Genomic DNA, 15,645 nt, shown 5'->3' on the forward strand with positions numbered 1-15,645 from the left:
ACAACCGAAATTTCTGTTCCAAAGGCTGAGAAGGCCAAGATCAAAGAACCAGTTGGTTTGGTTTCTCAGGAGCGCCTCTTTCTAGTTTGTAGAGGGATTTCTCCTCGCTATAACCTCACATGGCTGAGGAGAGATCATTTTATGTTTCTTCTCATAGGGCACTAATTCCATTAATGAGGGCTCGACCTTCAATGACCTCTTTATCTTCCAAAGGTCCCACCTTCAAATATCATCACACTGGAGACTAAAGCTTCAATATAGGAATTTGGAGAGGGGGCACACACATCTATTCATATACCAATGAAAATGCATTACTTGGTTTTAGAATTGACATTACAAGATCTATGTCCAAATGACTAAAACAGGAGTCCAGGAGTCAAGAGTTTTACACACAACCATAGCTCTATCACAAACAGAATTTTTGAATTTGAGCAAGACATGTTCCCTCCCTTTGCTTCATTTGCTCATGTATAAAATAGAGGATGTGCTTGAATGAGATCATCTCAAAGGCTTCTTCAGTTTCAACACTCCATATTTCTATATATTATGAAATTAATTTTAAATCATTAAAAGAATAGAAAGAGAAGGAGTTTTAAATGAATTAATTCATTTCGTTTATTAGTCTTTGTTTTGGACACTCTTTCCTTGGCTATCACAAAGCTAAGTCTTCTTCTGTTTTCCTATTTTTTCCACATGTCAGTCCTGTCTTTGTACTCGATATTTTTGATCTGCCTCAGCCTCATCTATTTTCCCGTAAGGCTCCTTGCGTTATAACCTACCATTCGATTTGCTCATCTATTATTTTTACTGTTTGTTATCTCTTTTGATCTGCTACAAAATAAGTTCCAAATTATAAAACTTAGGGTTTCTTTGTCTTTTATTGAGGTATAATTGACATACAACATTATATTAGTCTCCGGTATACCACATAGATTTGATATTGTCTATATTGGGATATAGACAATATAGAAGAGTAGCTTGGAAGAGTAGCTCCAAGAAGGAGCTTATGATAGTTAATTTAATATGTCAACCATCTAGATCATGGTAACTAGTTATTTGGTGAAACACTGGCCTGGGTGTTATTATAGAGGTGCTTTTTAGATGAAATTAATATTTATATCAGTAGATATTGAATAAAGAAGATTATCTTCCATAATGTGGGTAGGTCACATCCAATCAGCTGACCTTCTAACAGAAAGATATACCTTCCTTGAGAGGGAAAATTCTGTCAGTTGACTGCCCTGGTTAAGCTGCATTATCAAGTCTTTTCTGGGTCTCCAGCCTGCTGGCCCGCCTCACAGGTGTACTTATTGACTTCCAGCAGCATACAGCCAATTCCTTAAATGAAACTCTCTTGAAACAATGAAAAGTCACAGACCAAGAGAAAATATTTGCTAAAGACATAACTGATAAAGGACAGTTATTTGAAATACAAAAAGAATTCTTAACAATAAGAAAACAGACAGCCCAATTAAAAAACAAATAAACAAAACAAAAACAAACAAACAAAAAAACAAGCCAAAAACCTGAACAGACACATCACCAAAGAAGATACAGGTGACAAAGAAACATATGATGAAACATTCTACATACCTACGAAAAGGTCAAAATCCAGAACACTGACAATACGAAATGCTGGCAAGAATGTGGAGCAATAAGAACTCTCATTCATTGCTGGTAGGAATACAAAATGACACAACCACTTTGGAAGAGAGTTCGGTAATTTCTTATAAAACTAACATACTTTTACCATATGATCCAGAAGTTGAACTCCTTGGTATTTATCTGAGTTGAAAACTCTGTCCACACAAAATTTGCACATGAATGTTCATAGAAGCTTTATTCATAACTGCTCAAACTTGGAAAGAACCACGATGCACTTCAGTAGATAAATGGATAAAATGAGATATATCCGGACAGTAGAATATTATTCAGAGCTAAATAGAGATAAACTATCACACCATGAATCGACAAGGAGAAAACTTACATGCATGTTCTTAAGTGAAAAAAGTTAACCTGAAAAAACTATGTATAGTATGATTCCAACTATATGACATTCTAGAAAAGTTAAAACTATAGAGACAGTCAAAACATGGGTGGTTGTCAGGGGTAGGAGAGATGAACAGGTAGAACACAGAGGAGTTTTAGGGCAATGAAACTAATCTGTACAATACTCCAATGGTAGATGCATGTCATTTTAATTTTGTCCAAACCTACAAAATGTACAATATCAAGTGTAAACCCTATAGACTGTGTACTCTGGGAGGCACTGATGTGTCTAAGTATGTTCATCAGTTGTAACAGAATTATCACTGTAGCGAGTGATATTGATAATAGTAGAGGTTATGCCTGTGGGGGTGCAAGGGGTATATCGAAATGTTCTGATACTTCAATTTTTCTGTGAACCTATAACTCCCCTAAAAACAGTCTTTAAAAAAAATAACTAATCTCATTCTATACATACTTTTGATTTTTTTCCTCTGGAGAATCCTAATATAAGGTTGAAAATTTATTTGTTGAATAGATGAATGTGTACCTAATCAATCTCTTTGAGGAAGATGAAATTGAGAGAAGTTAAGGGATTTGCTTAAGGACATACAGCTACCCAGTAGAGGGATGGAATCTGAATTCACTTGTTTTTCAAGTCTAAGCCCTGACTCTCTCCCAAATATGTAGACTCTCATGCCCAGGGGAAAGAGAACCCAAGGTAATTAAGTCTTGATGGAATCTGGAGCGGTGGAGAAGTTGTGCCAAAAAGGAACACCCCTGATGTGGGGAAAGCTTTCCAGACCCTTCTCAATGATCAGAGCCTTAAGGGCACCAGATGCCCTGTAGGTACAAGTGTTTCAGATGCTATTGAACATGAGGCAAACTTCACAGATCTCTCCACAGCTGTCCATGTTAGAAAGAGTAAAGATATAAGACAAAGTCATAAGATATCCATGAGACATAAGATATGTCTTGGCAAGAAATGCCTATCCCCTTATTTTAAACCAATAATCCTAAAGAAGATGTTTTCTAATTATGAATATGGATCCACATTTATAGTGATTTTAAAGTTAAAAACCATGGCTTATATAATATATGCCCTTTGTCATTCTAAAAAAATGTTAATTTATATTATCTCACTTCTAGATAAAGACCTTATCTAGGACCTGATTTACCAACCAATAAAGCTCCTGAGACTTACTAATCACTGTAGTCTTGGAAAACAAAAAGAGAAATAAAATATGTCGGATTTTGACAATAAAGATGCTTTTTAAAGTATGTGTCTGATATAAAGATGTTTAAAAGCAGAGAAAATGTGTCAATAATTTCTTAGAAGAATTAATTAAAAAGCCTTCACATTCCAATTCTATTTTATATAACATCACATCCAGGGAAACTTTTAATATTGCTCTAGATTCTTAAAATGACACGATTTTTAACTGAAACACAGACTCTGACAGTACCTTTTTCTCTACCATCATAATCATATAAGCAGTATTGTTTGTAACACTGGTAGGAAGCATTAGACTTTCTCTACTGGCAGAGAGAATCCTGTGCAAAACCATTAGGAATAGATCCAGTGATTTATAAATAACATCGCATAGGATACAAAAGAACTAAACACTTCAAATGTCAAGGAAAGATGCATTTCAAGAACCTTTCCATTAACCCTTAAATATTTAGAACTATGATTTTTATTATTTTTCGTGTGGTTTTACTGTTTGGCACAATAAAATCTTCTCCAACTGGCAAATGCAAATTTCATGTTTAAATTTGCTACTCAATCAATAATGAAATACCATAATCCTCTTATAATATATTTTTTAAAAGTATAATGTGCAGTAAAATAGGAATCTCCCATCCTACTAGAAAGAGTATTATTTGATACAACTTTACTGGAAATAATTTGACTATATTAGGTGTCAAGTACAAAAATGGGTTCATACCTTTTGACTTAAAAATCTAATTCTGGAAGTATATATTATTCTTTTAAAATTAAAGATGTGGACAAAATATTTATTATTTCAGCTGGGCCCTCTCTAGGCATCCTTTCAGTACGGCTGAATAAAAAGCTCTGTCTTTCAGGTGCCTATGAGGCAGCCCCCAAAATGAGTTTTATATTTACCATTTAGTGGTGTTCAGGATCCCGCTGAAATCCGCTCATGAAAGACAATGATTAAATTTTCAGGAATTTTATGAACTGGTTGCTTAAATAAGACCTTTAATAAAAATGAAATTATATAAATGTCCAATTTAATAATTTATATTAAAAATACTTAAAACTCACTCTTACTAATGATTTTCTTACATTTTACTATTTCTTTGCTCTTCAGGTTCTTTATAACTGTTATACTTGCAAGTAGAAACATAATGGTATGCTACTGTACCCATTCAACTCCGTGTTCAGTAATATCACATCTGTAGCTTGAAATTGTCCATGATAAGAGTATTTACACTTCAGAAATCAGTAAGTGCTACAGATCAGAGCTTTATTTCTTGTTTGTTGGCTGTCTGAACAAGTGCTCCTCAACTGTCTTTATTTCATTTTTATCACCCCCGCTAAGGAGCCCTTTTGGATATTTTTGTCCTAATTGTCCTACCATGAAATATTTAAACCACAGACACAGTTCTGTTTATATATTGTATGTATATCTATGCTTTCTGCATGGAAAGGGTAACGTTTTTTTTGCCCCAACCTGACAGCCAGTTTTCACTCCCACGAGGCCATATACCCTCCTTTGACAATGAATGGTATAAACTTAAGGTGATGGAAAAATGTCAATAATGCAGATTAAATTCAAGGATCTCAGGTCTATACACATTACTTTGTAGACACCACAACAAACTGAGAAATATTCTTTCAGTATTTGAAAACTATCATCCAATTCAACAAAATCTCTAACGTCATTTACAGACTAGTGGTTTCATTATATCTTTGTTGTTTTACCTTTGTCTTATATGTTCATGAAATGAAAAATCAATCAATATTCATACTAGAAATACATACTAGAAATACATTCATTTGTCAGTCACAACCAACTACTGGTTGGCTATCATTGCAAACTCCAGTAAAAATTGACAGCATTCTGTGAGAAGCAAATGGCTATATGGAATTTACAATAAAGAGTATTTTATCATTATCTGTAAATTGCATGTTATACATCTTTTATATCAGTAAGGTTTATAAAAAGTAGGTATGGCGGCACCTGGGTAGCTCAGTGGGTTAAAGCCTCTGCCTTTGGCTCGGGTCATGGTCCCGGGGTCCTGGGATCGAGATCCACATTGGACTCTCTGCTCAATGGGGACCCTGCTTTCCGCCCCCGCCACCTCCTCTCTGCCTACTTGTGATCTCTCTCTCTGTCAAATAAATTAAAAAAAAAATCTCAAAAGTATGTATATATACATATGCATATATTTTGTCCCCTTAGAGCTGGCTGTTAAACATTACCAGCACACCACTGGGTCGTATACAACCTCTCAGATCAAATTAACATAAATATCTGCATCAAGTTGGTGGAACTCCATCAAGACATTTTTGGAAACAAAAGATTTCAGCAGCCACTCTGGAAAACAGTATGGAGATTCCTCAAAAAGTTGAAAATAGAGCTACCCTATGACCCAATAATCACACTACTGGGTATTTACCATAAAGATACAGATGTACTGACCCCAAGGGGCATGTGCATCCCAATGTTTATAGCAGCAATGTCCTCGATAGTCCATCTTAAACTATGGAAAGAGCCTAGACACCCATTAACAGATCAATGGATAAAGAAGATGTGGTACACACACACACACACACACACACAAACACCCCAAAACACACACATGATGGAATACTACGCAGCTACCAAAAAAGAAATCTTGCCATTTGCAATGACAAGGGGATGAAACTAGAGGGTATTATACTCAGCGAAATAAGTCAATCAGAGAGAGACAATGATATGATGTCACTGATATGAGGAATTTGAGAAACAAGACAGAAGATCATAGGGGAAGGGAGGGAAAAATGAAACAAGATGGAACCAGAGGGGGAGAAAAACCACAAGAGACTCTTAATTAATCTTGGGAAACAAACTGAGGGATGATGGAGTAGGGGAGCAGGGGAGGGATAGGGCATCTGGGTGATGGACACTGGGGTGGGTGTGTGCTATGGTGAGTGCTGTGAATTGTGGAAGACTGATGAATCACAGACCTGTATCCCTGAAACAAATACTACATTATATGTTAGCAACAACAAAATATAAAAATAATAAGAAAAAACAGGAAGAAAAAAAAGGTTTCAGAAAAGTTAACTGTGGGAGGAATTAGGAGAAATTTTTTTTTTTAAAGATTTTATTTATTTGACAGAGAGAGATCACAAGTAGGCACAGAGAGAGAGAGAGAGAGAGGAGGAGGAAGCAGGCTCCCCGCAGAGCAGAGAGCCTGACGTGGGACTCGATCCCAGAACTCTGAGATCATGACCTGAGCTGAAGGCAAAGACTTAACCCACTGAGCCACCCAGGCACCCGAGAAATTTTTTTAAATTTTATTTTAGTCTCATACACATTTTTTTAAATTGGCGTATAACTTTCTATCCTTCCCCTTGCAATCACACATAAACTTTTACTGTAATATCACAATGGCATAAATAAGACTAAAGTCCCCTAAGGGAAATGCAAGGGGCAATCTGGGAAGGAGGTAAAATAGTGGGGAGGAAAAGGAACAAAGAGTATCTAGTTAAAATAAGGGAGGGAAGGAGAATAGAAAATGTAAAGAATTAAAGCTATCCCCAGGGCTGTTTGGGGAGTAGGGATTCTAACAATTCTAGAGGATCAGGAGGAGATCAGCACATAGACTAACCACCCAGTCAGTGAAAAGGAAACCAACCAACCAGCCAAAAACAAACAAACAAACAAACAAACAAACAAAAAACAGTAGAAGAATTTATCCCACCTGTGTGCATCCAGTTTGGGTTAATTATCTACATTCAGATCCAGGAAGGTAGCTCTGTTCTGTGAGGACAGAGACTCATTGCTGGCTTGTCAGTGAGTGAACGTTAGTTTTGTGCTGTGGCTGTACACTTGATACTCTAATTCTCTGTCAGTGGTGCTAGCAAGATGCATGTTTGGTGTAAAACCACTCTCTGAAGTATTCTTATTGGTATTTTTAGAGATTCTGTATCCTAATCCAAGCATGATTACTATCCTAATCCATGCAATTCTTTTTTTTTTTTTTTAAGATTTTATTTATTTGACAGAGAGACACAGTGAGAGAGGGAACACTAGCAAGGGGAGTGGAAGAGGGAGAAGCAGGCTTCCCGCTGAGCAGAGAACCCGATGCAGGGCTTGATCCCAGGACTCTGGGATCATGAGCTGAACCAAAGGCCGACGCTTAACGACTGAGCCACCCAGGCACCCCTAATCCATGTAATTCTTATTTTGGACCAAAGACCAGCATCAGGAAGAAATATAGTCCTCCAATTTGTATGAACACATGCTTTATGAATCTTGCTCAGTAACATTCAGATACAGACCGTGCTGAGGAAGAATCACAGAGCTTTTCAGCAGACTTCCTTACAAACTTTCAAGAAGGATTGGGGCATTGTTTTTGTTTTTGTTTTTCTATTGAAAAACCGAAGGAAGGAAGAAATACTATTTCATTGAATTCTGGCAATGAAGTGTAAATCCTCAGGCAAACAATACAATAATCAGGAATCAAATTTTAAAGACCTAAATCTTGAGAAGCACTTACTTAAAATGTTCTCTCTTTCTTTTCTCTGAACTGTATAAGAACCAAGAAGGGTAAAACCTTCACTTTTATCCAATTAAAAAAATAAGATCAATAAAATCTTCTTTCTCATTCTTTAGACCTCTTCTTGCTATTATCTGTCTGTATGTGGCTTACCATCTAACTCCAATACTTCTAAAGAAAACAATAAAGCAGATAACAGCTAAAAGAGACAAGTTCCAAGACTGCCATATTTTAATCATAGCAAGAAATAACGTTCTTTCACATAAGTATGTTACTTATATCCTATGGGGGTCTCTAATCAAAACGTTTAATTTATAGAAAACAGATGGCTCTAGCTTTCCTCCCAACTTCTGTTTGTTATGATAAATCTGAAGCCAGAGATATTTCCCTTAGCGAGCCTAAAAATTTAGATAGATGATATAGAAAGAGAGAGAGTTAGCTATAGGCATAAATTTTGAGTCATTACCATTCACTGGTCTAAAAAGGCTGGTCCATAGCCTCAGAAAGATTATCAGTTGTTTGTCCCAAATGACACAGATCTCATGTGAAAGTAGGTTTTGTACAGGTCTCGTGGGACTCTGCAGTCCAACGGAGCTTCATGTTTCTATGTTAGCTGCTCAATGCATATCACCGGATCTCCATGTAGCTAGGCTTTGGGGATGAACTAGTAAGCAGTCCTGGCTCTCCTTGGGGCTGTAACATTCTGCCATAAGAAGGTGGAAGTGTGACCAGAGCCGAGGAAACTTCAAGATAAAATAATTCACACAGAGGAGATGATATCCACCTCTATTGTTCCAGTCAGTGGTTAATTATAATAGGTAAAATATCAAAATTGTCAGGATAATTACAAGGCATGCTTCATTTTGGGTAACACGTATATAAATGAAATGATTAAAAGAGCTTCAGAGTCAAACAGATCAGGGTTAGAAGCCCTTTCTTGTCACATCATATTAGCTGTGTGGATAATCTGAGGCATCACAAGCTGCTAATTCCCAAGTCTCAGTTTTCCCATCCAGACAATAAAGTGAAACAATACAAAGCAAAAAACAAAACCAGGGGCATCTGGGTGGCTCAGTCAGTTAAGTGGCGGCCTTCGGCTCCAGTCATGATCCCAGGGTCCTGGGATGGAGCCTCGAGTTGAGCTCCCTGCTCAGCAAAACACCTGCTTCTCCCTCTCGCTCTGCCTCTGCCTGCTACTCCCCCTGTTTGTGCTCTCTCTCTTTCTCTCTCTCTGTCAAATAAATAAATAAAATCTTAAAAAGAAAAGAAAAGAAAAGAAAAGAAAAGAAAACCAAACCAAAAAAAGGACCAAGTGAAAATCGAGAGTTAACTGATATGATTTATGTCACGTCATTAGTCATATGAAGACTGAAAGAAAATGGTATTTTTACTTCCAACTCCATGACACACATTGTGCCTTATTTTTATGTCATTTTTTATGTACAAACCGATTGCAAGCAATAAGAGTTATGCTGAAGTTCAAGCAAAGAATGGTGAAAAGTGAAAGCAGGGTGGAAAGAACACGGAATGCAGAAGCAGACCTGATTACGAACCACGGCTCCACTACTTACTGCATTGTGAGCAGAACAGCCGGTGTCTCTGACTTCCTCACACGCAACTGCAAGGAGTAGCAACCTTGGAGGTTTATAGTGAAGATTTTGCATACTGTGTATAAAGCACACAAATATTCTACCTAGCACACGGGATTATTATAAGCAAAAAGTGTCGCTGAACTGGAAAATTTACATTTGGGATTGGGAAATGAGACAGTTCCTAACAATAGCAATAATTATACCAACTTACATTAGCATTATACTTTATCACTTCAAATATCCTCTATCTTAAGCACTTTTTGAAGTCTGCAGGGCGGGCATTATGCCCATTCTCAAAATGAGGGAAGTAAATCTGACATTTCTATAATCCATGAAGAGGGGTGAGTGTGTGTGTGTGTGTGTGGCACATGTGTGCACACATGCATGTGCACGTACACGTATGTACATGCATATGAGAAAAAGAAAAGTCACGTTACCGGATAATTATATTTTAATGAGGTGGGAAAATCTCCAACAAGGACTGATGTTATTAAAGATGAAGAATGCTGAGAAGTGAAAAATGCTGTGAATCCTCTGCGCCTTCAATGTCCCTGCTCTCCCACTTCCACATATTTATGTGAATCACTATTGTTTGATGAGCCATTTTATCCTAAGTGGCATTATTGAGAAGATTAATGAGCCAGGAGACCTGGTGAATTAAATTAACATTTTTAAAGTTAAAATTTATCCAGATTAATAATAATTAAGCCCACAGAATATTCAAGGACAATACCACCAAAATCAATCTTTATACCACTGTAAAAATAATTCACTTTGTATACTTGAGTTACTTACGAAAAGATCTGTCTTTGAACACCAACGAATGTAATTGTTTAGCACTGCAACTGTTGTTCAGAAATACAAGTTTAAAGATTCAAGGAGAATGGAGTGTGGAATGAAAAGCATGCAACTTATTAGAAATTAGAATTAAAATGAATGCATGGAGTGAATAAAAACTCACATTTGAGACAATAACGTTCTTAAAACATCCAAGCCTTTAATTTACTGTTTTGGAGACTGGATAATTGGACTGATCCTGCATAGACTCTGTCCAATCGTAGCAGGAGTGAGAGTTTGCAATCTGCAGAGTAACTGCGAACAGTATGTCTGTTCCATTTAGACTTTGTCTTATTTAATGGCTATATCAGTGCTACCCACACGCCGCCCTTAAATGACCCAAACCAAGAACTTTCAAGGTCTTCTTTTTTCCCTCCTAGAAGGGAAATATTTCAAGGTGGAAAAGAATCAGCTCATTATCACAAACCTCTGCTATCTTTTTAGACATCTCCCTCCTTCTCAATTCTCTTACTTTGATTAATCCCATCACCGCTGTACTACTTCTCCCCCCAAATGTGTACTGACCCCCCTTCATGTTTTCATCTTGACAATGGTGCCCATTAAGGTAGATCTTTGTTTCCTTTTAGCTCAGACGAACTTGGATTTTAAAATGGATTGACGAGGGGCACCTGGGTGGCTCAGTGGGTTAAAGCCTCTGCCTTTGGCTCAGGTCATGATCCCAGGGTGCTGGGATCAAGCCCTGAGGGGCTCTCTGCTCACCAGGAGCCTGCTCCCCACCCCCCTGCCTGCTGCTCTGCCTACTTGTGATCTCTCTCCTTCTGTCAAATAAATAAATAAAATCTTTAAAATAAATAAATAAATAAATAAAATGGATTGAGGAAGGAGCAAAAATAAAGAAATATATGAAAATCATGAAACTATATTGTGTTTAAACCTGGATTATTTACTTTGGAGTTTATGATTGTCTCAAAGGAGGAATTTTTCTCTTAGATATCTTCACATTGTCTTATAGTAAAAGCAAAAAAAAAAAAAAAAAAAATCAGATCCCCAATTGCAACTATTTCATGGTCTTCCTTCCATATTCCATAGCCTGTCTGAAGAACGATGTTTTGGAGATACTCTAGGTAACTAGTTCTGAAAATATTCTCATCTTCTAGGGGATGATAAGATGATATTCTTCATCACCTTTTACCTATCATCAGAGAAATCCTATACCAAAAGATAATATAGAGAAATAGAAACAAAGAGCACATATCAAGTCCTTTAACAAGATTGACACATATACAGGGTCATACACTGTTACCCTCTCACTCACCATAATCAAGGGAAGAGTCCCAAGATTAATGAAATACTCATTGGTTTCCTAGAGCAGCATCCTGTCAAGAGTTCATTAGAATGACCCATTAATCTGACTGGCCAGTGAAGTTTGGTGTGGCTGTGTCCATCATAAAAACTTGATATTTTTCCTTATACTTTTCCCATTGTATTTAATTGATGATATATGGAGCAGAAACTCAGTAGGGAAACTTACTAATAGAAACTTACATGAAAGGGGGAAATAAGAAAAGGGAATATTTTGAGAAAAGGGAAGGAGCTTTAGAGTCATAAGACTTGTGTCTGAGCTCTAGCTTCACTATTATTAAGTGTGTTACTGTACATGACACCATTTATTTTGAAAGTTCAAAGATAATTGTTCTAATCTGAATCAATGTCTACCAAGTAGATGTTCTCTTTCAGCAGTGCTGGAGTGAGGGATTTGAAGTCACAGAAAATCTGTATTGATGATTATATACTCTTAAATAGACCATTTAATCTTCCGAGCCTCAATCAACTTACCTATTAAAGGGAGTAATGAAACATAGCCCTTCTAGTTATTTTATGGACAACATGAAATTAAGTATACCAAAATATTTTCAGAGAAAAAAAAAGGTCAATAAATATCCACTCTTTTTTTTTCCTTTTCTTTCCTCAGTATAACACATTTAGATGGTTTTAGGTCCATTAAGAATCATAATCACAGGGGCGCCTGGGTGGCTCAGTGGGTTAAAGCCTCTGCCTTTGGCTCAGTCATGATCCCGGGGTCCTGGGATCAAGCCCCACATCGGGCTCTCTGGTCGGCAGGGAGCCTGCTTCCCGTTCTCTCTCTCTCTCTGCCTGCCTCTCTACCTACTTGTGATCTCTGTCTGTCAAATAAATAAGCCACTGAAATATTCCAATGGAGGAAAAAAAAAATACATTTAAAAAAAAAAGAACCATAATCACAGAAAGCGATATTAATTAAACTTGGAAAAATGAGGAAAAGAGTCTGTTTTTCTTTTCTATTTCCCAGATGACTTAGCACAATGCTAAATACGTACCAGATGCATATGGGGAAAGCCTACACGTCCAGGAATAGAAGATTTGACTTTGGGTTGAAGCCCTATACCACTTGCCTGAGTCACCTTTGATAAATTACTTAACCTGTGTGTGTGTATGTGGAACAAGGGGATTGGACTGTATGATCCTTAAGGCTTCTTCCACCAATATCCTCTAATTACCTCGTATCTATTTTCTCGCTGATAGATTATTTTCATTTTTTGTTCCAAGACTTAATGTTTTCGTCATCTTTTTTTTTCTTTAAAGTTTTTATTCCTTTGTCAGAGAGAGACAGTGACTGTGTATAAGCAGGAAGAGGAGCTCGCAGAGGGAGAAGGAGGTTCCCTGTTGAGCAAGGAGCCCAATGCAGGACTTGATCCCAGGATCCCGGAATCATGACCTGAGCCAAAGGCAGATGATTAACCAACTGAGCCACCCAGGTATCCTTATTATTTTTTAAATATATGGATAGATTCCTAAAGAAGGAAGTTAGGTAAACACACCATTATGCTGGTTACAAGAGCATGCAACACAAATGACTTAATAAAGTATTGATCAAAACTAAGTATTCGTCATTTAGTGGTCATTAGTTGGGATTTTCATCATATAATAATGTAATGGAGCTGAAATTAACTAATAGGTGCAATCTGTTTGTTACTCCATAACAGAGTACATGAACCAATTCTTTATAGGCCTGAGAAAGCAGACATATTTACAATAGACGTAGTTATTCTAGATCATAGTGGAAATACACAATAAACTGAGAGGCAATGTCACACACGTAAGTGATTCAGAGACAGCACAAAGGTGTTCTATATGTATTTTGCCAGTATTAGAAATACAGTGATTTCCAAACAATATAAATTTTCACCTAGAAAGGCAAGAACATTAAACAAATCTTAACACCTAAGTCTCCAAGGGAAATTATACATGTTCCATTATAAACGTGAAAAAGTCTAATTAGTAGTCTTATTTAATTATCGACTTAAAATAACTAGATTTCCTAAATGTTGGCAAAATAAAATGCAACCGTCTATTTTTTTTTATATTTGTGTTTTTCAAGGACACTAATATTACCCTCAGTTTAAAACGTAAAATAAAATAAAATAGACTGGAGACAAGAACAATTTGATGCAAAGGCGATGTAGTAAATGAACTTTTTTTTGAAGCCTCCTATATGCCAGCCATCCTGCTGTGTAATTTTACATTGTTCATATTAAATCATTACAAACCATAAAGTAGTAATACTGCTAAATATCTAGTAACTTGTGCTGGTCAGAAATCTTGTGAAAGTGAGGTGGGGGAGAAAATAATATTTATCTTACTCTGAATGAGAGCTGGTGCTTCTTTTCATTTTATCACACTACCTAAAAGAGCACCACTCAGACCTCTAGACGAAACCAACCTTGTTCTCCCAGGACTGCTCCACACCCATGATTGAGCCAAGTGGGAGGTGGGGGTATAAGAGGTGAACCATTCTTTTTTTTTTTTTTTAAGTTTTTTAAAAATTTATTTATTTGACAGACAGAGATCACAAGTAGGCAGAGAGGCAGGCAGAGAGAGAGGAGGAAGCAGGCTCCCCACTGAGCAGAGAGCCTAATGCGGGGGCTTGATCCCAGGACCCTGAGATCATGACCTGAGCCAAAGGCAGAGGCTTTAATCCACTGATACACCCAGTCACCCCTAAGAGGTGAACCATTCTTGCCCAAGCTATTCCTCCTCCAATGGGCCATCTTGGCTCCATGCCTCCCCATCAGCCTAGAAGAGACTTTCTTAGTGTGGCAAAGTCTGAGACTTTTCTCCTCAATCATCAGTTCTTACCTTGCAAGACTCATTTTGTATACCCAGGAGTTGTGCTGCTTCAGAAGGTTCTCTACCTACTCTTGTCCCCTTTCCTTTTTATCATTCAGACATTTCCCCAATAAATAAAAAATTTCACCTTGGTCTCAACTTCTTAGAAAACTCAAACTGACACTGCTTGCATGGAGAAAGGTCTGACAAAGTAGGTAGTATGATGAGGTTTTGAGACTCTCTCACTCCCTATCCAGTGGGCAAGCACGGCCTCATACAGTATGGAATATGGGGCAAGAAGCATCTTTGACCTAAATCCAAGAGCCTGTTGCTTAAAATGGCATGTGGGGTAACCTTGGAAACAGCCTGATAGAAGAGATGACTTTGCCAGTGAGATGATTCAGGCACTGGAAAAGTGTGGGAGTAACAATGCCTATAGGGACAGTGGAGGGGGGCTGATTATTATTAAATTATACTGACATCAGGCAGAGGGGTAATGAGAAGTTGAGGGTGCTGAAGAAACAGTAAAAAGCGAAATGGGAGGCCAAGAGAAACTCTTTGATAGCACATAGTTACACAGAGGCCCTTATTTTCTCCAGTGGAAGCTATACAAATAGCTTACAGCAAATTCAAGAATTAATAGTTGGAAGCACAGAGCTCCTGAGACAAATAAATGCTTAGACCTGGCAGATCTGCTATGAGAAGGTCCCCAGACTAACTTGGAAAGCCCTCAACTCTAAGACTTGGAACACAGAAATCCAGGAAGGAAACCCTTGAGGCATTTGGCTCTGCAGAGTCCCTTGAGCCATCGGAGCTTAAAGACATGGCCGGCGCCTCTCCATTGGGACTCCCCCAGTTGCTTCCTCTCTGAAGGAAGACACGGCAGAGCTCCCTGCCTGCTCAAGGCTACAGGTACTGCTTTCTGGAACTGCTGCTTCTTCATCTCTGACCTGCCAGGCCAATCACTAGGGTTACATTTCAGCATAAATTGGCTGGGGATGCACTGGGTCTGATCATTAAAAGAAGAGAGACTGCACTCCAAAGAAACTGCAGGAATTAGCTAGTATCTACAAGCGCCAGAGGACAACCCTTATGTTTAGACTTTTGGGATGATTGATCAAGGTGGGGGCAGAACATATGGCTACATTTGTTGACTTGAGAGTGCTTCTTTCGGACACAGGATTGAATGCCCTGGCAAAGGCCCTGCCTAATGAGTATAATCACTGATAGGGTGGCTCTTAGAAGCTTGGAGAAAAATGCCCAGTGCTGAGTGAAATGTGAGTGCCTGAACTGCCTCATGAGACAGAAAAGGAAGGAGCAAAAAAGCTTGTGGGGTGAGCATACTGAAATGAATATGTTCTGTGATCCAGGACACCCACCAGAAGCT

General features: G+C 37.8%; 1 protein-coding gene across 8 annotated transcripts in view; it reads right to left on the reverse strand.

Annotated features, from left to right (window-relative positions):
- The window catches only part of LRRC4C (leucine rich repeat containing 4C), a 1,100,263-nt gene that overhangs the window by 389,001 nt on the left and 695,617 nt on the right, over window positions 1-15,645 (reverse strand). The window contains exon 6 of one of the 8 annotated variants that reach the window (XM_082748995.1): window positions 9,752-9,963. The exons of the other annotated variants lie outside the window; for them this stretch is intronic. The gene's annotated coding sequence lies outside the window, so the exon portion shown is untranslated. The remainder of the gene's footprint in view (window positions 1-9,751; window positions 9,964-15,645) is intronic. 8 annotated transcript variants of the gene reach the window in all.

Source organism: Mustela nivalis, assembly GCF_964662115.1.
Source record: "Mustela nivalis genome assembly, chromosome: 9".
In the NCBI taxonomy this organism is placed as follows: Eukaryota; Metazoa; Chordata; class Mammalia; order Carnivora; family Mustelidae; genus Mustela; species Mustela nivalis.